This window comes from Trachypithecus francoisi, unplaced genomic scaffold (assembly GCF_009764315.1).
Source record: "Trachypithecus francoisi isolate TF-2019V2 unplaced genomic scaffold, Tfra_2.0 Lachesis_group13, whole genome shotgun sequence".
NCBI lineage: Eukaryota > Metazoa > Chordata > Mammalia > Primates > Cercopithecidae > Trachypithecus > Trachypithecus francoisi.
This window is the reverse complement of record NW_022681458.1, coordinates 130374018-130396861: the sequence shown is the minus strand read 5'-3', so window position 1 is coordinate 130396861 and position 22844 is coordinate 130374018.

Genomic DNA, 22844 nt, shown 5'->3' with positions numbered 1-22844 from the left:
TCCATCCTAGAACCATGCCCTGGTGCTAGATTCAAAGAGGTCTGTCCTGGAAGGGGGTCCCAGAGGCGTTCCAGGCCAATGTTCCTTCCTCCTGTTAGCCATGTTTTAAATCAGCTGAGATTTTCTTATACTTTGTTTCAGGTAATTGTATTGACTTAAAAGGAACATTGCATGTGCTTTTTTTTTTTAATTTTTTTTATTATACTTTAAGTTCTAGGGTACATGTGCATAACGTGCAGGTTTGTTACATATGTATACTTTTGCCATGTTGATGTGCTGCACCCATCAACTCGTCAGCACCCATCAACTCGTCATTTACATCAGGTATAACTCCCAGTACAATCCCTACACCCTCCCCCCTCCCCGTAATAGGCCCCGGTGTGTGATGTTCCTTCCCGAGTCCAAGTGATCTCATTGTTCAGTTCCCACTTATGACTGAGAACATGCAGTGTTTGGTTTTCTGTTCTTGCGATAGTTTGCTGAGAATGATGGTTTCCAGCTGCATCCATGTCCCTACAAAGGACACAAACTCATCCTTTTTTATGGCTGCATAGTATTCCATGGTGTATATGTGCCACATTTTCTTAATCCAGTCTGTCACTGATGGACATTTGGGTTGATTCCAAGTCTTTGCTATTGTGAATAGTGCCGCAATAAACATACGTGTGTATGTATCTTTATAGCAGCATGATTTATAATCCTTTGGGTATATACCCAGTAATGGGATGGCTGGGTCATATGGTACTTCTAGTTCTAGATCCTTGAGGAATCGCCATACTGTTTTCCATAATGGTTGAACTAGTTTACAATCCCACCAACCGTGTAAAAGTGTTCCTATTTCTCCACATCCTCTCCAGCACCTGTTGTTTCCTGACTTTTTAATGATTGCCATTCTAACTGGTGTGAGATGTAGGGCAATCAGGCAAGAGAAAGAAATAAAGGGTATTCAGTTAGGAAAAGAAGAAGTCAAATTGTCCCTGTTTGCAGATGACATGATTGTATATTTAGAAAACCCCATTGTCTCAGCCCAAAATCTCCTTAAGCTGATAAGAAACTTCAGCAAAGTCTCAGGATACAAAATTAATGTGCAAAAATCACAAGCATTCTTATACATCAGTAACAGACAAACAGAGAGCCAAATCATGAATGAACTTCCATTCACAATTGCTTCAAAGAGAATAAAATACCTAGGAATCCAACCTACAAGGGATGTAAAGGAGCTCTTCAAGGAGAACTACAAACCACTGCTCAGTGAAATAAAAGAGGACACAAACAAATGGAAGAACATACCATGCTCATGGATAGGAAGAATCAATATCGTGCATGTGCTTTTGAAATCAGGGTTTTGAATCACCTCCTCCACTTGGACGTCTTAGATGAGCAGGTGCACTGAGTTCTCTAGGCTGTGTAGTTGGATGGTTGGTTGGTGGGTTGGTTACTAATGCGAGGGTTCCTGCCCTTTGCCCTCCCCTCCCACAATGTGGTCTCTGCAGATGGACCCAGTGAAACTGAATCAGCAAAAGAGGGGCTCACTATAGAACTTCCTTTAGGTTCGAGTTTGACTTGACGGATTGGCGCACATAGAAGTTGTATCACTTAGGCTGCACTGTGAGTGGGGGAGGTGTTGGAGGCTGGGCGAGGCTGGAAGCTGTGTTTTCCACAGTGACTGTGGGTGTTATGACCAGAAAGATATTTTGATTTAGAGCCAAGGAGGGCCAAGGCCTTATCTTCTTGGTAGTGCCCAACAGGTCAGGTTATCAAATGGGGACAAATAAGTGAGGGAATTCCTGGGATCAGGAATGTGGAGTATGAACCAGTCAAGGTGTTGGTTCAGGATGGAGGTGGTGAACAGGGAGCGGGAACTAGAGCTGCCCGTTCTGTGGAGCTAGCTATGTGCTTGGGTAGGGGGTGACAGCCTAAGGGAGTTCAACAGAGCCATGCAGGAAAAGCCAGAGTTCCTGGAAAGCAGTACAGAAGGGAACATGGCAGATGTGGAAGCCTGCGGTAAAAAGGAGAATTCATTTGGTTTAGGAGGGGAATTCCTGGAGTGGAGCCCAAGAGGCATTCTGGTCCTGGAGTCTGCTGTTTCTAACACCCAGGACCAACGTCCAAGCTGTCTGCTTGTGCATATCAAAGCCCGTATCACTCTTCTCTTTCTGCCTACAATGCCCTTCCAAGACTGTCCTCTTGGCAAAAGCATAATCATTAGCTCAAGCCTAGCATAGTGCCTGGAACGTAAGTGTTAAGCAAGTGACAAACACCACTCTGCTCCTACCAGTATCTCTTCCCCACCTGTCTCCTCCAGATCTCATATTTTAGCAGCTACGGATACACTCCCTGATCTCTAAACCAGGTTGTTCAGACAGAATGATGTTCCCCATATTTGGGGCACATTAGAATACTAATGCCAGGGAGCAGCCCCCAAGGAATTCTTATTTCCTGAGTCTTGGGCAGGATTGAGGAAGCAGTAATTTTTAAAAGCTTTCAGATGACTCTAACCTGCAGCTTGGATTGTGCATGTCTGAGATAGAATCCCCATGCCACTTCCTCAGCACTCTTAAAAAATGCCTAGCACAGAGCTCAGCCTAAGGTAAGTACTTTGAAAAGAACTATAAATCTAGTAAGGGTTGACTAATTCCTTTTTGCTATCAGGTTTCAATTTTCTTTTATTTATTCATCAACATCTTCTACAATTAAGATGTGTGTATGGACAACAACTGTAGGTAGGAACAAGCATTGGTGTTTCTGGAATTACTAAGAATTACTGAAATGTGAAATATCATTGTTTAACAGTTCTAACATGTACATGAAGACTATTTTAAACAGCCTTGAGATATAATTTACATGCCCCAAAATCCACCCATTCAAAGTGTACATCTCTACAGGTTTTTTTTTTTTTTTTTTGAGACGGAGTCTCGCACTGTCGCCTGGGCTGGAGTGCAGTGGTGCAATCTTGGCTCACTGCAATCTCTGCCTCCTAGGTTCAAGTGATTCTCCTGCCTCAGCCTCCCAAGTATCTGGGATCACGGGTGCCTGCCACCAAGCCTGGCTAATTTTTTGTATTTTTAGTAGAGATGGGGTTTCACTATGTCGGGCAGGCTGGTCTTGAACTCGTGACCTCATGATCTGCCAGCCTCAGCCTCTCAAAGTGCTGGGATTACAGGCCTGAGTCACCATACCTGGCCCATCTCTACAGCTTTTAACATATTCAGAGTTCTGCAATTATCACCACAATCGAAGTTAAGGACACTTTCATCACTGAAAAGAAACCCAGTACCTATTAGAAGTCCCTCCCTATCTCTTTTCTACTCCCAGTCCTAGGCAAGCACTACCTCTTTTCTGTCTCTATAGATATGCTTATTCTGGATATTTTATGTAAATAGAACAACACAAAGTGTGGTCTTTTATGACTGGCTTCTTTCACGTAGCCTAATGCTTCCAAAGTTTATCCATATTTTAGTATGTTTTAATATTTAATTTATTTTTATTGCAGGATAACACTCCATTATATGAATGCACCACATTTTGTGTATCCATTCATCAGCTGATGGACGTTTGAGATGTTTCAGTTTTTTGGGTATTATGAATACTGCTGCTATAAACATTTGTGTACAATTTGTTGTGTAAACATATGTTTTCTTTCCTCTTGCATATATACTGTTTATTTGGGCTACTATAACAAAATACCATAAACTAGGTAGATTATAAACAACAGTTATTTACCTCTCCCAGTTTTGGAAGCTGGGAAGTCCAAGAACAAGGTGCTGGTTTCCAGTGAGGGCCCACTTTCTCATAGCTGGTGACTTCTTGCTATGTCCTCACATGATGGAAGAGGCAAACAAGCTCCCTCATGCCTCTGTTATAAGGCCTTATATTAGACCCTTTTCACTCTGCAAATAAAGACATACTAGAGACCGGGCAATTTATAAAGAAAAGAGGTTTAATTGACTCACAGTTCAGCATGGCAGGGGAGGCCTCAGGAAACATAAAATCATGGTGGAAGGGGAAGCAAACACATCCTTCTTCACAGGGCAGCAGCAAGGAGAAGTGTTGAGCAAATGGGAGAAAAGCCCCTTATAAAATCATCAGCTCTCATAATAATTTACTGATTATCATGAGAACAGCATGGAGATAACCACCCTCATGATTCAAGTACCTTCTACCGGGTCACTTCCACAACATGTGGGGATTATGGAAACTGCCATTCAAGATGAGATTTGGGTGGTGACACAGCCAAACCATATCATTCTGACCTTAGCCCCTCCAAAATCTCATGTCTTCACATTTTGAAACATAATCATGCCCTTCCAACAGTTCCCCAAAGTCTTAACTCATTCCAGCATTAACCCAAAAGTCCAAATCCAAAGTCTTATCTGAGACAAGGCAAGTCCCTTCTGCCTATGAGCCTGTAAAATCAAAAATAAGTTAGTTACTTCCAAGATACAATGGGGGTACAGGCATTGGGTGAATACACATGTTTCAAATGGGAGAAATTGGCCAAAATAAAGGGCCTACAGGCCCCATGCAAGTCTGAAATCCAATAGGGGAGTTGTTAAACCTTAAAAGTTCCAAAATGATCTCCTTTGACTTCATGTCTCACATCCAGGACACACTGATGCAAGAAATGGGCTCCCATGGCCTTGGGCAGCTCCACCCCGTGCCTTTGCAGGGTACAGCCCCCTGTCCCAGCTGCTTTCATGGGCTGGCGTCAAGTGTCTGTGGCTTTTCCAGGTGCATGGTGCAAGCTGTTGGTGGATCTACCATTCTGGGTTCTGGAGGATGGTGGTCCTCTTCTCACAGCTCCACTAGGCAGTGTCCCACTGGGGACCCTGTGTGGGGGCTCTGACTCCATATTTCCCTTCTGCACCCCTCTAGCAGGGGTTCTCCATGAGGGCCCCGCCCCTGCAATAAAATTCTGCATGGACATCCATGTGTTTCCATACATCACCTGAAATCTAGGCAGAGGTTCCCAAACCTCAGTTATTGACTTCTGGGTACTCGTAGGTCGAATACCATGTGGAAACTGCCAAGGCTTGGGGCTTGCACCCTCTGAAGCAATGGCCTGAGCTATACATTGGTCCCTTTTAGCCATGGCTGGAGGAGCTGGACACAGGGCACCAAGTCCCAAGCCTGCACAAAGCAGAGGGGCCCTGGACCCAGCCCAGGAAACCATTTTTCCCTTCTAGACCTCTGGGCCTGTGATGGGAGGGGCTGCTTTGAAGGTCTCTGATATGCTCTGGGGACATTTCCCCCATTGTTTTGGTGATTAGCATTCAGCTCCTCATTACTTATGCAAATTCATGCAGCTGGCTTGAGTTTCTCTCCAGAAAATGGGCTTTTCTCTTCTATTGCATCACCAGGCTGCAAATTTTCCAAATTTTTATGCTCTGCTTCCTCTTGAATGCTTTGTCATTTAGAAATTCCTTCCCCCAGATACCCTAAATAATCTCTCAAGTTCAAAGTTCCATAGATCTCTAGGGTTGGGGCAAAATATCGACAGGTTCTTTGCATAGCAAGAGGAACATTTACTCCAGTTCCCAACAAGTTCCTCATCTCCATCTAACACAACCTCAGCCTGAATTTCATTGTCCATATCATTATCAGCACTTTGGTCAAAGCCATGCAACAAGTCTCTAGAAAGTTCCAAACTTTCCCACAACTTCCTGTCTTCTGAACCCTCCAAGTCTCTAGGAAGTTCCAAACTTTCCCACATTTTCCTGTCTTCTTCTGAGCTCTCCAAATAGTTACAACCTCTGCCTGCTACCCAGTTCCAAAGTTGCTTCCACATTTTTAGTTACCTTTACAACAGCACCCCACTCTCTGCGGGACCAATTTACTGTGTTAGTCTGTTCTGATGCTACTAATGAAGACTTACCTGAGACTGGATGATTTATAAAAAAGAGGTTGAATTGACTCGCAGTTCAGGATTGTTGTGGAGGCCTCAAGCAATTTACAATCATGGCAAAAGGGGAAGCCAATCACAATTCAAGATGAGATTTGCATGGGGATGCTGCCAAACCATATCAGGCCTAATCTCATTTATGAGGGCTTCATCCTCATCATGTAATCACCTCCCAAAGACCTTACCTGTTAATACTATTACAGTGAGGATTAAGCTTCAACAAATGAATGTGGAGTGGGACATATTCAGACTGTAGTATATACCTAGGAGTGGAATTGCAGGGTCATATGGCAACTCTTACGTTGAACAGTTTAAGGACCTGTTTTCCAAAGTGGTTGCAATGTTTTACAATTCCACCAGCAATGTGTGAGGGTAGTTTCTCCCCATCCTAACCAATATTTATTATTGTCTGTCTTTTCAATTATAGCCATTCTGGCCTTACTGTGATTTTCATTTACATTCCCTAATGACTAAAAATGTTCAGTATCTCTTCATGTGGCCACTTGCATATCTTCTTTACAGAATTTTCTTCAAATTCTTTGTCCAGTTTTAATATTGGATTATTTGTCTTTATCATTGAGTTGTAGATGTTCTTTATATATTCTGAATATACGCCTCATACTGGATATAAGATTTGCAAACATATTCCCCCATTATGTGGATTTTCTTTTCACTTTCTTGATAGTATTATTAGAAGCACAAAAGTTTTAAATTTTGATGAAGTCAATTTATCATTTCTTCTTTCATCATTTGTGCTTAGAGTGTTGCACCTAAGGAACTATTGCCTAACTTAAGGTCATGATTTACTTCTATGTTTTCTTCTCAGGTGTCTATAGTTTTAGCTCCTACATTTAGGTCTGTGACTCCCTTTGAGTTAAGTTTTGTGTATGGCATGAGGTAAGTGTCCAGCTTAATTCTTTTGCATGTGGATAGCCAGTTGTTTCAGCATTATTTCTTGAAAAGACGATTCTTTCCTTATTGGATGCTCTTGGCATCCATGTGGAAAACTAATTGATGATAAATATGTGAATTTGCTTTTGGACTCTCAATGTCTATTTGTATAACTGAATCATATTACCTTGATTACTATAGATGTGTAAGTTTTGAAATTGAAAAGTGTGAATCCTTCAACTTTGCTTTTCCTTTGTAAGAATTTTGGCTATTCTGGGTCTCTTTTATTTCTACATAAATTTTAGGATCAGTTTGCCAATTTCTGAAAAAAAAGCAATTTTTGATTTTGTTAGGGATTTTGTCAAATATGCAGGTACATTTTGGAAGTATTGCTATCTTAGCAATACTAAGTATTCAGATCAATAAACATACAACCTTTCATTTATTTAGACCTTATTAATTTCTTTTAATGTTTTTGTAGTTTTCAGTGTACAAATCTTATACTTTTTTCTTAAATTACTTAAACTTATTATTCTTCTTGATACTATTGTAAATGGAGTTGTTTTCTTAGTTTCATCTTCAGGTTATTCATTGTTAGTGTATAGAAATATAATTGATTTTTATATATTAATCCTGTATTCTTTTGCCTTGCTGAATTTAGATATGAGTTCTAATAATTTTTATTGTATTCTATAAGACATTTTATATACAAGATGATGCCATCTGTGAATAAAGATAGTTTTATTTTTTCCCCAGTATTGATGTCTTTGTTTCCTTTTCTTGCCTAATTGCTCTCTGACTTGAACCACCAGTACAATGTTGAATACAGAAGTGGTAAGAATAGGTAACCATGTCCTGTTCCTGAACTTAGAGGAAATATTTCATTTGTCCTTAAACCAATAAGTATATGTTACCTGTCGGTTTTTGGAGATGTCCATTATAAGTGTGAGGAAGTTATTTTCTAGTCCTAATTTGTTGAATGCTTTTTTTTTTGTTGTTTTTTTGGCAAGCCTTGAGATGACCATGAGGCTTTTGTCTTATGCCTTATAAATAAGGTTTACTACAGTAATATCTTGATGATAAATCAAATATATTCCTGGGAAAAACCCACCTGGTTATGGTGTATTACTTTTTATATGTTGCTGAATTAGATTTGCTACTTGAGGGATTTCTTGAGGACTTTTGAGTGTATTTTCATTGAGATTTTGGTTTGTAGTTTTATTTTCCTATGATATTTTTGTCTAGTTTTGATATTAGCCTAATAATGGCCTCATAGAATGAGTCAGGATGTATTCTGTCCTCTTCTGTTTTGTGGAAGAATTTATAAAGACTTGGTATTAGTTATTCTCCAGGTGTTTTCTAGAATTCTTCAGTGAGGCCATCTAAGCCTATGCTTTTCTTTGGGGAAAGATAGAAATTCAGTTTCTTGACTTGTTGCAGGCTTATCGAGATTCCTTACTTCTTGAGTGAATTTTGATAATTTGTTATCTTTCTAAAAATTTAAACATTTGATCTAAGTATTCTAATATGTCAGCATATAGTTGTTCATAGTTTTTGCTTGTAGTCATTTTTTAATTATGTAAGGTAGTGATATTCCCTCTTTCATTCCAGATTTTAGTAATTTGAGTCTTCTCTCTTTTTCCCCCAGAAAATGTAAAGTTTAGCCAATCAATTGATCTTTCAAAGATTAAAATTTGATTTTGCTGATTTTCTTTATTGTTTTATAGTCTGATTTATATCTACATTTACTTATTTTTTTCTATTTCCTGCCTTTTATTTACTTTGGATTTAGTTTGCTCCTCTTTTTCTAGATTCTTAAACTTAAATATTAAGTTTGAGAGCTTTCTTCTTTTTTAATAAGTTTATAGCTGTAAATATCCTCTGTGAACTGGCTTCAATGCACCTTACAAGCTTTAGTATCTGGTGTTTTGGTTTCGTTCATCTTAAAGTGTTGTCTAATTTCTCTTCTGAGTTCTTGTTTGAACAGTTAGTTACTTAGTAGTGTCTTGTTTAATTTTCACATTTAGGATACTTGTGAGTATCCTAAATGTTCTATTACCAATTTCTAAATATGGTTGAAGAACATACTTCATATTAATTCATCCTTTTAAATATATTGAGGTTTGTTTTTAATGGCTTTGCAGTTTTCTATTCTGTCAAATGTTCCATTTGCAATTGAACAGAATGTGTACTCTGCTATTTTGGGGTGCAATGTTCTAGAGATGTCTGTTAGGTCTAGTTGAAGTGTGGTACAAATCTTCTGTATCCTTGTTGACCTTCTGCTTAGTTATTTATCCATTATTTAAAGTGAGGTACAGAAGTCTCCAAATATTGCTGAACTATCTATTTCTCTCTTTAGTTGTCAGTTTTTGCTTCCTGTGTTTCAGACTCTGTTGTTAGGTGCATATATGTTTACACTTGCTAGATCTTCCTGATGGGCTAAATCTTTACCATGAAACATGCCCCTTTAAATTTCTAGTAATAATTATTGTCTGAAAGTCTACATTTTTCTAATTTAGTGTAGCCACTCTATCTATCTTCTGGTTATTGCTTGCATGGTATTACTTTTTCAGTTCTTTTATGTTCAAACTATTTGTGTCATTGACTCAAAAGATTGGCTTTTATAGATGGCACATAGTTGGATCATGTGTTTTATTCATTCTATCAATCTGTGTTTTTGATTGGTGTGTTTAATTCATTTGCATTTATGTAAGTACAGATATAATAGAGTTTACATTTGCCCTTTTAGTTTTTGTTTTCTATATGTTTTATATCTTTGTTCTTCTATTTCTTCAATACTCCCTGCTTTTGTGTTAAGTAGAATTTTTCTAGTATGCCACTTTAATTACTAGTATATTTTTGTGTTATTTTCTTTATGGCTTCCTGATGGCATTACAACTATTGTCTTGGTTCAAAGCTTTCTAGTTTTGATTAATGCTAACTTGATTTCCATATCATACAGAAAATTTACTCTAATTTATCTCCATTTTCCTCTTCTTTGTATTATTTTTTTTTGAGGCGGAGTCTCGCTCTGTCGCCTGGACTGGAGTGCAGTGGCCAGATCTCAGCTCACTGCAAGCTCCGCCTCCCGGGTTTACGCCATTCTCCTGCCTCAGCCTCCCGAGTAGCTGGGACTACAGGCGCCCGCCACCTCGCCCGGCTAGTTTTTGTATTTTTTTAGTAGAGACGGGGTTTCACCGTGTTAGCCAGGATGGTCTCGATCTCCTGACCTCGTGATCCGCCCGTCTCGGCCTCCCAAAGTGCTGGGATTACAGGCTTGAGCCACCGCGCCCGGCCTCTTTGTATTATTAATGTCACATAAATCAAGTAGTTATAAGTTCATCAACACAGTAGTATGATTATTTATTTATGTGGTTTTAAAAACAGCTTTATTGAGATTTAAGTCACATATAGAATTCACCCACTTTAAGTGTACAATTCAATGGTGTTTAGTATATTCCCTGAATTTGCATGTATCTCACATTATTAGAGAAAAAAGGAATTTAAAATAAATTTATACTGTCTTTTATTTATATATATGGAGTTACTTTTACTAGTGCTTCTTTATTTCTTTATCTAGGTTTGAGTTTACAATGAATATTCTTTCATTGCATTCTGAGGAACTCCCTTTGTATTTGTTATACAAAGGGTTTGCCATTGCTGAATTATCTCAGTTTTTGTTTATCTTGGAGTGTCTTAATTTTTCCTTCATTTCTGAAGGATTTTTTTTTTTGCTCATAGAAATCTTGACAGCCTTTTTCTTTAGTACATTGACTGTCTCTTCCACTGCCTCTGGGCATCCATAGTTTTAAACGAAAAACTTGAGAATTTCAAGAGTGCCTCTTTGTCTTTGACTTGTCCCAGTATAATTATAATGTAAATAGGTATGGATTTCTGAAATTATCTTACTTGGAATTATTTAATTTCTTGGATTAACATTTTCCATTAAAATTTGGCGATTTCTTCAAATATTCTCTCTTCCACTTTCCCCTTTTTTTCCTCCTCTTTTGTTACTCCCATTATGCATATATTGGTTTGCTGGATGGTGTCCTACAGGTCTCTGAGGCTCTGTTAATCTTTTTTTTCTGTTCATTTTTTTTCCGTCTCTTCCCCAGATTGTGTAATTTCAATTGTCTTAATCTCAATTGAAATATTCCTGCATTATTTCTCCTACTTGCTCAAATCTGCTTTTTATCATCTCTAGGAAACCTTTAATTTCAGTTCTTATACCTTTCAGCTTCAGAATGTGCATGTGATTCTTTATTAAAAAAATTCTATCTCTTTATCATTATTTTCTATTTGGTGGGACATCGTTTTCATAGACTTTAACACTTTTTGAAGCCATGATTTCATTTAGCTCTTACAGCATATTTAAAACAGCTGAACTTATTTTTTTTTTGTATGTTCAATATTAGGGCTTGCTCAGAGGCAAGTTTCTAATGGTTGTTTTTTACCCTGTGTGTAGGTCATACTTTCCTTTTTCTTTGCATTTTGTAATTTTTTTTTCTAAACTGGGAATTTATAGTAATATATTTGGCAACTGTGAAAATCAGATTCTTCTCCACTCCCAGGGTTTGTTTAGGTTTTTGTTTGTTGTTTGTTTAGTGGCTAATTCTGTATAGCCTGTATTCTTTGCCATGTGTGACTGTATTAGTCTGTACTCACGCTGCTAATAAAGACATACCCAAGACTGGGTAATTTGTAAATGAAAGAACATTAATTGAGTCACAGTTCAGCATGACTGGGGAGGCCTCAGGAGACTTACAATCATGGTGGAAGGGGAAGCAAACGCATCCTTGTTCACATGGCAGCAGCAAGGAGAAGTGCCAAAAAAAGGGGGAACTGCCCCATATAAAACCATCAGATCTCTTGAGACTCCCTCACTATCATGAAAACAGCGTGAGGGTAACCACCCCCATGATTCAATTACCTCCCACCAGGTCCCTTCCATGACATGTGGGGATTATGGGAACTACAATTCAAGATGAGATTTGGTTGGGGACACAGCCAAACCATATCAGTGACCATTAAAATTTCTGTTCATTTTGCTTAATGGTTAACTAAAGATTGGACAGAAATTTCCTTAAATGTATGGTATCAGTAAGTCACCATTCTTTGCTGAGGAGCTCTTTCTGAATATCGGGCACACCTTTAACATTCAGCCAGGCATTTAACAAGCCTGCCTTACCCTTTACTTCCTGCTTGAGCAGATCCTCAAAGTACAGAAGTAAGAAGGCCTTAGGGCCTTCTCAGGCGTTTCTTGAGCATGCACATAGCCCTATATATGTGCATAGAACTTTCTGATTACCAGAAATGTCATAGCTTTACAAAGCCTCTATATACACCTCAATGTTCCACTTTTCCTTTTAAGCATTTGATTAGCCTATTACTAGCCTCAACTGTTATTCACTTCTTTAGGCAGTCACAAAGTTAAAAAATTGACTATGAATGGCTTCAATAAGTGCCCCTGGGAAAAGGTTTTTTTCACTGGACAAGCTCTGAATCAGGTCACAAAAAGACAGCCTTGCATGCAGAGTCTTTTGGGAAATGAACAGACTAGTCAAATAATGACAGTTCTTTGAGAAAGAAGCTTTGAAGGATCTCTGACCACATTCTGCCTCCTGTAGTTGCTGCCAAACTGCTGGGGTTTTTGTTGTTGTTTTTCTTTTTAACCTGCAGAATTAGAGAGAGAATGGGAAATGGACATGTTAAATGCCACAAGCGCACTATTCTTACAGTGATTCAGCTGCTTTTCTTAAATTCACACTCAGGATTGCTGCAAGCCTTTGCTTAGTATCTAGAATTCTGAAAAACTTACTGTTTTGGCCAATTTTCTCATTGCTTTATGGAGGATAGAGCTTGTGGAAATCCTTACTTTACTATTTTTGCTGATGTCTGATGTGTTGCGTTTATGTTTTTATTTATATTTAAATATTAAAAAAATTCTTTTCAAAGTTTCAGTTTGACACATAGGCTATTCAGAAGAGGGTTTTTAAATTTTTCTATGTTTAGAGATTTTCCTTTTGTCTGTTATTAATTTCTAGTTTAATTCCATTGTGGTCAGAGAAGACACAATATAGAATTTAAATTCCATACATTTTTTAAATATTTTTTTAAAGCTCGGTACACAGTCTATCTTGTTTACCATTTTATGGGCATTTGAAAAGAATATATATTCTCCTGTTGTTGCTTGGAGTTTTCTGCAGGTATCAGTTAGGTCTTGTTGCTTGATGGTTGTTAAATACCCTGCTGATTTTTCTGTGTAATAGTTCTGCATGTTCCTGAGAGGTGGGGGGTATTTAAATACCCAACTATAATTGTAAATGTGTCCATTTCTTTTTTTAGTTCTTTCATTTTTTAATAACATATTTTTGAGACTCTGTTGTCTGTTGAATTTGGATCATTATGTCTTTCTAGCAGATTGATTCTACTTATGATTATGTAACGTTTCTCTGTGTCTTCCCTAATTTTCTTTGCTCTCAATTGTACCTTATCAGTTATTAATATATCTACATTTGCCTGTTAAAATAAATGTTTTTATGGTACAATTTTCTATTCTTTTGCTTTGAACTCATGTATGTCATTGAATTTAAAGTGAGTTTCTTATAATCAGCATATAATTGGGTCATGGTTCTATATCTGCTCTGCCAATCTCTGTCTTTTGATAGGTGTATTTAGATCATTTGCATTTAATGTAATTATTGTGTTACCACATAAGTCTACCATTTTATTATTTGTTTGATGTTTATTTCGTATGGTTTTTGTTCTCCTGCTTCTTCTCTCTTCCCTTTTTGTGGATTATTTGAATATTTTTTAAAAGAATTCCATCCTGCTTGATTTGTAATGTTTTCGAGCATATCTTTTTAACTAGTTTTTATAGGTGTTGCTCTCATTACTACAGTATACATTTGTGGCCTACAACAGTACACTGGTTTCAACATTTTACCACTTTGAGTGAAATGTTGACAGTTGACTTCCATTTAAGTCCTTTAGGTCTTCACCAGCTTTTATTGTCCTGGATATTTAATGGTGTTATGATTTTTATTCAATTATCAAATATAATTTATAAAATTAATGAGTAAAAGAATACTCTAACATTTTTACTCACATTTATGGTTGTTCTATGTTCCTTTCTTCCCCTGATGCTTTAAGACTCTTCCATTTGTCATTTTCTTTCTATCTGAAGTACTCCCTTTAGCCCATCTTCAAGGGCATGGAAGCAAACTATAAAATCTTTAGCTTTTCTTCATCTGAGGATGTTTTAATTTCCTCTTTGTTCCTAAAGGAGAGTTTTGCTGGATATAAAATTTTTAGTCGATAATTTTTTCTTTCTTTCTTTTTTTTTAGGACTTAAAGAATGTTGTGTTCTTCTGGCCACCAAGGTTAGATGAGAAATCTGTCATTCACACTGTTATTCTTCTGTAGGTATTGTATTTGTTTTTCTCTGGCTGCTTTCAAGATTTATCAGTGTATTTAATTTTCAAAAGTTCTATTTTGATGTAGCTTGGCATGGATGTGTTGGGATTTATCCTGTTTTGCGTTCAGCTGATTGGAGCTGCAGGCTTGAGCCTTTTGCTAAATTTGGGAAGTTTTCAGCCACATTTCCTCAATCACCATTTCAGTCCATCTGAGTTCACTCAGCTTCTTGGAGCTGTAGGATTGAGGCTTTTACTAAATTTTGGAAGCTTTTGACCATGATTTTTGCAAACATGAATTCATCCTCATTCTCTTTATTCTCCCTTTTGGGAACTTCAGCCATATGAATGTTAGATTTTTGTTGCTGTTGTTATTCTCTCACACGTGCCTGAGGCTCTGTTTAGTTTTCTTCAGTCTATTTTCTCTCTGTTGCTCAGATTGGGTAATGTCTATTGATCTAGCCTCAAGTTGATTGAGTCTATGTTCTTTCAATGCCACTTGACTTTTGAATAAATATAGTGATTTTACAAATTTCTGTTGTTTGGTTTTAAGGTATATAATTCCCATTTGTTTCTTTTTTGTAGCTTCTATTTCTCTGCTAATATTTTATATTTTTTATTAGTTTCAAGAGAATTTGTAATTGATTCTGTAAGCATTTTTAAATGGCTGCTTTAAAACCCTTTTCAGATACTTTTAACATCTGTTTCATTTTGATGGTGGACTCAGTTGATTATCTTTACTCATTCAAGTTGTGATTTTCTTGGTTCTTGGTACGGTGGGTCATTTTTTATTGTATCCTGGATATTTTATCTGTTATGTTAGGAGACTATAGGAATTATTTAAATCTTTTGTTTTAACAGGCAATCATTCTGTTTAGGTTTAGCGTTCAAGTCTTGAACTGCTTTTGTGGGCTGAGGTTACAATGGTAATTTAATTTTTCAAGTCTTTGCAGTACTTGATTTATCTGGAACCATTGGACTTTTCTGGTGCTGCCTAAGATAGAAGACGGAGTTTCCCCATGCTGAGTGGCTAAGCCTCTCTTGGTCAGGGAGTTTGGTGGGATTCCCCACACTGATGACCCCTGGCTGCCCAGGGGTCAGCCCAACTGATACTCTTAAATGGTGGTGATGGGTTCACCTCAAGTTGTCAGATGCATTCTTGTTTGACCTTTAATAGGGATGAACCTACCTGGACTGCCTTCTGTTGCTAGATTGGGGCGGAAAAATGCTGGGTCTCAGGCAGCTTCCTAGATTTGGTTGGGGGATATAAGGCATGCTGCCCTGTGCTTTTCCCATTGTCTGTAGCCAGGGAAGGGGAATCTCAAGACTACAGGGTCAAATAATCTTCCTTGCTATGGTTATAGGTCTCTCTTACTGAGCCTGTCCACCTGCTCATGCTTTCTGGGGGAAGAGGGGAGTTTCAGGACTTTCAGGTTCATGATGCTCATGAAGTGAATGGGGCATTCCAGCCTGTCTTGCTTGCTGTGACTGGCTCCACTTTCCCATCCCGTGTCTCCAGAAGGGGAGCAGCGTCTTGGAAGGGTGATGACAAAGAGAATTCCTGCACTGAGCTGCTTGCTGTGATGAGGTGTCTCTGGCTAGGATTGCAGTAGATTTTTTGGCCCATGGGCTTCTTCCTAGGGGCTTCCTAGACCGTGTTGCTTGTCTCTGGGTCCCTCCAATTAGATGCTTCTGCCTGCCCTGGTATCTCTTGGTAGGGGAAAGAAGTCTTGGATCTGGCAGGAAAATACAGTGCTTCCCTTAGCCTATTGTTGGTGAAGCTTCCAACAGATACCCTTTAATAGTGCTAATGGGTTCACCTCATGTAGTCAGATGCATTCCTCTTGGATCCTGAGTGGGGATGAACCTACCTGGACTGCCTTCTGTTGTTAGATCAGGGGCAGACAAATGCTGGTTCTGAGGCAGCTTCTTAGATTGACTGGGGGGACGTCAGGCGTGACGCCACTGTGCTGCTCCTGCGGTCCTGGGATCCCAAACCAGCTTACCTTCTTCTTACTTTTTTTTTTTTGGAGATGGTGTCTCACTCTTGTTGCCCAGGCTGGAGTGCAGTTGCGCGATCTTGGCTCACTGCAACCTCTGCCTCCTGGGTTCAAGCGATTCTTCTGCCTCAGCCTCCCAAGTAGCTGGGATTATGGGCGCCTGCCATCATGCCTGGCTAATTTTTGTATTTTCAGTAGAGACAGGGTTTCACTATGTTGGCCAGGCTGGTCTCAAACTCCCGACCTTGTGTTCTGCCTGCCTTGGCTTCCCAAAGTGCTGGGATTATAGGTGTGAGCCACTGCACCCGGCCCTTCTTACCATCTTTTTTAGGCTCTCCTGTTTTAGTTGTCTCTTGAATTATTTCCAGGGTTCTGCTTAGTCAGGAGATGCAGGGAGGAATGAATGGGCCTGCACTATTTGTCCCTAGATGTAGTCTTTAAATCCATGCTCTGTTTGGTTGGAGTGTAAAGGTCAGCTGGTCAAAACAGAAGCCGGATGTCTTTATCAGCAGGCTCTCCCTGGTCTCCCCTGCTTTTACCATCAGAGCTGCTGCATGTACATGATATGGTGGTGGTCATTTCCTCATCTGCATCTTCCCTTGGGCCGTGGCTGCTGTTTCTGGGTTATTCACAGCTATATTCCCAGGCCTGGCAGCATTCCCAGCTCACAATAGATGCTCAGCAAATGCTAGTTGCATTCTGCCTTTAATACATCATTTGACTCAGTTAGATGACTTTTTGCTTTCCAGAGATGTTGTGACCATTGTGGTCTGCTGCGTTGAGGCCAGATTTGTTGAAGTTAAAAATTTGGACTCTGGAACCAAACTGCCTGGTTTTGACTTCTGGCTCTGTGACTGGCTGCCCATGTGACCTTGTGCAAATTACTGAGGTCATATGTGTGTCAGTTCTTTCCATGGAAAAATGGGATAATCACAGTACCTGCCCATTAGGGGTATTAAAAAGATTTGAACAAGTTAATATTCATAACACTATGTGGACGTATTAATTCAATCAATTTAAAAATTGATCATGAAAACATCAAAGAGACATGTTGAGTCTGGTCTGTTCTAGGTGTGCATGTGGCATTTCTGAATGACTATTTAGTTTTGCTCTAATTACTCTAATTACTCTAATTAAGGATCTACTTAACACTGTCCCTGGGTTGCAGGACCTGCTAGTCTGCAGTTCCAAGTTTGCTCCTCTACTAGCTTTGTTAAAGTTGGGATAACAATTTTGGCCCCAAGGATTTCTCAGTTGGCCAAATTATCTGCCGCTTCTCCAAGATTATAGGCTGTGGTGCTGTAATCATTAGTGGTAGTTACTTTATATGTTCGAACCCCAAGTCTGGGCTGGGAGACCTTCCCCCTCCTTTGATACTGGGTGCTCTCTTACGACCTTCTCCCCCTCCTGGAACTTGATCCCCGTGTCTCCCAGATTCAGATGACCTTTTCGAAACAGAAAATCACTCTTAGGAGTATATAAAATGGAGCCAATCGGGAAATGAGTGACTCTGTCTTCATCTTATTGTGCATTGATCCCTCCAGTTCCCACCCTCACAACAACAACAGGTCAGACACACGGCAAATCCACAGCTCTCCCTGAACCACGTGTGTGCTCACACCTCAGCCCGACTTCCTTCCTGGTGTCTACCAGCCCTCAGTAAATTACCAGATTTTGCTGACGTTGCCATTTCCCTTCTCAGCTTAATGACTTGTTTATTGATGACTGATCTTCCCATGTGGGCTTTTATCCCACTAAAACGACACTTGCTGCTTTTTTCTGGACTTCTGCTCCTGGGAAGATGAAGTAGACAAGGTTTCCCCTATTACTGCCTCTCAGAACAACTAAAAGCCTTGGGCATGGTGTACAAAACCAGCCTAAGAAGAAGGCAGGCTGGCTGGAGAGCTCAGGACACGAGGAAAGAGAGGACAGTGGGATCCCTGGGTTTCCTATTTGCCTTGTATATCCCAGACTTATGGGCCACCTGGGAAAGCCATGAGAACAGATTAAAAAGCCCCCTCAAAAGCTTGGCCTTTCTAGCCAAAGGGACCAGAAAAGGGGCAACTGCCACAGACAAAACTCCCAGCGAAACACCACAGAAAAACCGGAAGCCCCATCCTCACCCATGCCAGCAGTCTGAGTGAGGAGTCTCAATTTCCACCCCACCTGGCTAATGAGGCGCCCCCTGCCTGTGGGGTGTTAGAGGGGACCGACAAGAGGGTCAGGGCCATCTCCTTCGCCCAGCACTGACAAGGCTGGAGGCGGCAAAGGAGCAGCGAGAGGACACTCCTATTCCTACCGCGGGGGAATAGCCGACCAGAGAGACCTGGATTCCCAACACTGCCCAGCAGTGTCTGCGAGCTCCTCCCTGCTCAGGTACCAACGGAGGCTGAACGGGGGACTTTGACGTCTACCCTCCCCTGAAATGATGCGGTAGCGCCATTCGCTCCCCTGGAGGAGTAGTATCTGAGAAAGGCAGCTAAAATGGGGGTTTAAACAAGATCCGAGTCTCACCAAATCACACCCACAATATTCAGGTTTCAAATGAAAATCATATGTCACACAGAGAACCAGGAAGATTTCAAACCGAATGACAAGTGGCTATCAATATACACCAGCGCCGTGATGCTGGCAATGCTGGGATGACCACACACAGGCTTTAACCGGCCAGCATAAAAGTTGGTCCAATGAGCAATGATGAAAATGCTTGGAACAAATGGAAAAACAAAGTATCAGCAAATAAACAGAAATTTTAAAGAACCAAATGAAAATCTTCTTACAACTGAAAAATACAGTAACAGATGTTAAAAAAATAAACCTCACTGGATAGGTCAAAGCAGAATAAAGAGGACAGAGGAAAGATCTGTGCAATGGAAGAAAGAAAAATAGGAATTCCTAATTTGAAACATGGAGAGACAATAGAAAGAAAAAATAAACAGAGCTTCAGGGCCTCGTGGGACTATGACAAAAGATCCAACCTGTGTCCTTTGGACCCTGGAAGGAGGAGAATGAGGGTGGGGCTGGAAATGTACTTGATAAAATAATGGCTGAAAATTTCCCAAGTTTGGCAAAAGACATAAACCTATAGATTCAAGAAGGTGAGTAAAATTCAAACAGAATAAACCCAAAGGAATCCACATGAAAACACAGTAGCATAAAACTTATGAAAAATGGACTAAAAAAAAAACCTGACCTAAAAGCAGCAAGGGAGAAACAAGACCTTGTCTTTAGGAAGAAAACCTGTGAATGGCAGCAACTCTCCTCAAAGCCACGGGGCCAGAAGAGCTGAAAGAGAAAAACGATCAGTGGAGAAGCCCTGTCTCTACAAAAAAGACAAAATAATTAGCTGAGCATGGTAGCAGGCACCGTCGTCCCAGCTACTCAGGAGGCTGAGGCAGGAGGATTGCTTGAGCACTGGAGACAGAGGCTGCAGTGGAGCCAAGATTGCCCCATTACACTCCAGCCTGGGTGACTGAGTGAGACCCTGTCTCAAAAGAAAAAAAAAGAAAGAAAGAAAGGAAAAGTCATCAGCCTGGAGTCCTATAGCCAGTGGAAATAGCCTTCAGAAATAGGGGAAATCAGGACTTTCAGATATTGGAAAACTGAGAATCTGTCACTAGCAGACCTTCCCTAAAAGAATAGCTAACAGGGGTTAAACAGAAAGAAAGCAAAAGGAAGAACATTCAGAATGTCAGGAAGGAAAAAGGACATGGTAAACCGAAATTGGTAAATACCCTAGACGTTGTCTCTCTTCTTGCGTTTTCTAATTGATGCTTGATACAAAAATTTGAGAACTGTCTGATGTGTTCCTATTGTATGTAAATATTTAAAGCAATGATATTGGAAACAAAAGGGTAAAACAATATATAGAGAGGTACAGTTTCTATACTTCACTCAAACTGGTAAAATGGAGACCCAGTAGACTGTAATAAGTGATGTATATAATGTAATACATAGAGCAACCACTAACAAAACTGTCCCAAGAGTATGCTCAAGAAGAATATAGATAAATTAATATGGAATTCTTAGCCTGGACACCAAAAACATGACTCATAAAAGGAAAAAGTAATAAATTGAACTTTTTCAAAATTAAAAATGTTTGCTTTGTGGAAGACCCTGATAAGAGAATAAACACCCAAGCTACAGACTGGGAGAATATATTTGCAAATCACACATCTGACAAAGGACTAGTCTCTGGAATATATAAAGAACTTTTAAAACTCAACAGTAATGGAATAAACAATTCAATTAGAAAATGGGCAAAATACATGAACAGATACTTTACGAGAGAGGATATACAGATGGCAAATAAGTACAGGAAAAGATGTTCAACATCATTAGCTGTTAAGGAAGTGCAAATTAGGACCACAATGAAATATCACGATGCACCTATCAGAAAGGATAAAATTTAAAATAGGTGACAGCAGCATATGCTGGTTAGAAAGGTGAGAAACAGGATCTCCCATACACTGCTTGTGGGAATGTAAAATGGTACAGCCACTCTGGAAAATCGTCTGGAAAATACTTCCTCATAAAACCAAACATGCAACATATGACCCTGCAATTGCACTCCTGGGCATTCGTCCGAGAGAAATGAAAACTTACGGTCACACAAAAATCTGTACGTGAATGTTCGTGGCAGTTCTACTTGTACAAGCCTAAAACTGGAAACTACCTAGATGTGAATGATTTAAAAAAAAACGCTTACTTCCATACCATGGATGCTACTCATCAATACAGACAAACAAACTCTTGCAACAACTGAACGAATCTCTTGGAAATTATGGTGAGTGAAAAAATTCCAAAATGTTACATACATATGATCCCATTGATAGAACATTATTGAAATGACAAATTACAGAAACAGCAGAGGACTGGTTGCCACGGCCCTGAATTAGAGACGAAGCGCATGAGCCCAAGAATATGGAAGGAGGGGAACTGGGCATGCATCTCCCATGTCCTTGAGGGAGCTTGAATGGGGTGTGTGGCCCACGCCCTGAGGGAGAGAGTCTGGGACATGCATTGAGGTCATCCCAGTGAACAGGGAAGAAGGGCTGAATGGGAGAGACCTAGCTGGAATAGAATCAGTTCAGGTAATACTGGGCAGGGATAAAACACAACAAAAAGATTCTTGTACATCTCAATTGCACTGTGCATGGATGTGTGAGATGGGACTGTGTGTGCCATGCCCTAAGAAGCACCCACACTGAGGAAGTCTGGCTTCCATTCTTCAACCTTTTCTGCACCCTGGCACACCACCTTTTCCACCCCACTCACACCCCAGGGCCTGGCTCTTAGGCCTGCACTGAAGGGAAGGGGGATCCTGAAAGCCCTACAGTGACTGCCATCCTGGAGTCAGGGACATAGACCCATGCATCCAGCCCCCACAAACCTGGGGCTCTCCAATGGAGGATTCATGCCCACTACCCACGCTGGACTTCCTGAACCAGAACCTCTAGGGATGGGGCATTCTATTTTTTTAAAAAAGCTCCCAGGTTACCCTAATGTACAAGTAAATCTGGAAGCCACGTAGTGATATAGAATCACCTGGAGTTCACTGTCAATCGGATGAAAAAAAAAATGTGTGCTAGGACAGAAGAGGTCCTCTGAGCTATTACCCTGGCCTGAGATCTCCAAGTATTATGCATATCACCTGCCCATCAAACAACCCGTGAAGAAGCTGTGTCTAGAACAGTATCAGCGCCTGATGAGGGAGAACTCCCTAAGCTACTAGGTGGCCCACTCATTGGCTCATGTATGCTTCACATTAACACTGAGCGTTAGATGGTATTATTCCTACTCTGTAGATAAGGAAACTGAGGTCCAGCGAGCACAGAAAACTTTCTAAAATGAGGTGCAGACCCAGGTCTGTCTTAGCCCCAGTCCGTGTTCTTTCCACCAAAGCACTCTGCCTGCCTTGTAATGCGCACCACCAGGAAAGCTAAGATATGCGGCCCCTTCTCCTAAGAAGCTGCTAACTGACAAACAGAGCCAGGCACATGAATATGAGAAGACAATGAAGTGTTAATCGATGTGGAATTGATTCATGAACGCAGCGAGGACCAGCACAGCATACAATCGCGTTCATGTGGCTAGTCTGTCAGGGTGTTCTGTGCTGCTTTAAGTGGCCGTGCACCCTCCATAACGTCAGGAGCCAGAAAGCTTCTTAACTTGACAGGCCATCTCTGTGTGTTGACACTTGATGAATGAGAAATGGAGGACACATCCCTTGTCTCTGCGTCCAGGTGAAGATGCCTCTGAAAGGGTCCGTCATAGCACCCTGTGGCACTCTCTACCCCCTGCTCTCAGGAAATGGCAGGGAGGCCGACGACAGCTGCTGAACAGGCTGACTGCTGGGGACAGGAGGGGACTGACAGCTCCAGTTCATGCCAGAGTCCCAGTAAACAGCTGGGGTTAATTGGGAGATGACATCATGATTCAAGAGTGTTTGAGGCAGGAGAAGAGGAAAGAACATTTGCCTTACATGCACGGCTGCTTTTGACGCATTTCCTGCAAATGTCTGCTTTGTAGCTTGACAGGTATTGAAACCAGAAAATGGCCCTTGACAAGCATGTCAAGGAAAGGAGAGGAAGAGAGAAGACTGTACTCAGATCACACACCCGCCCCCAAGAAAGA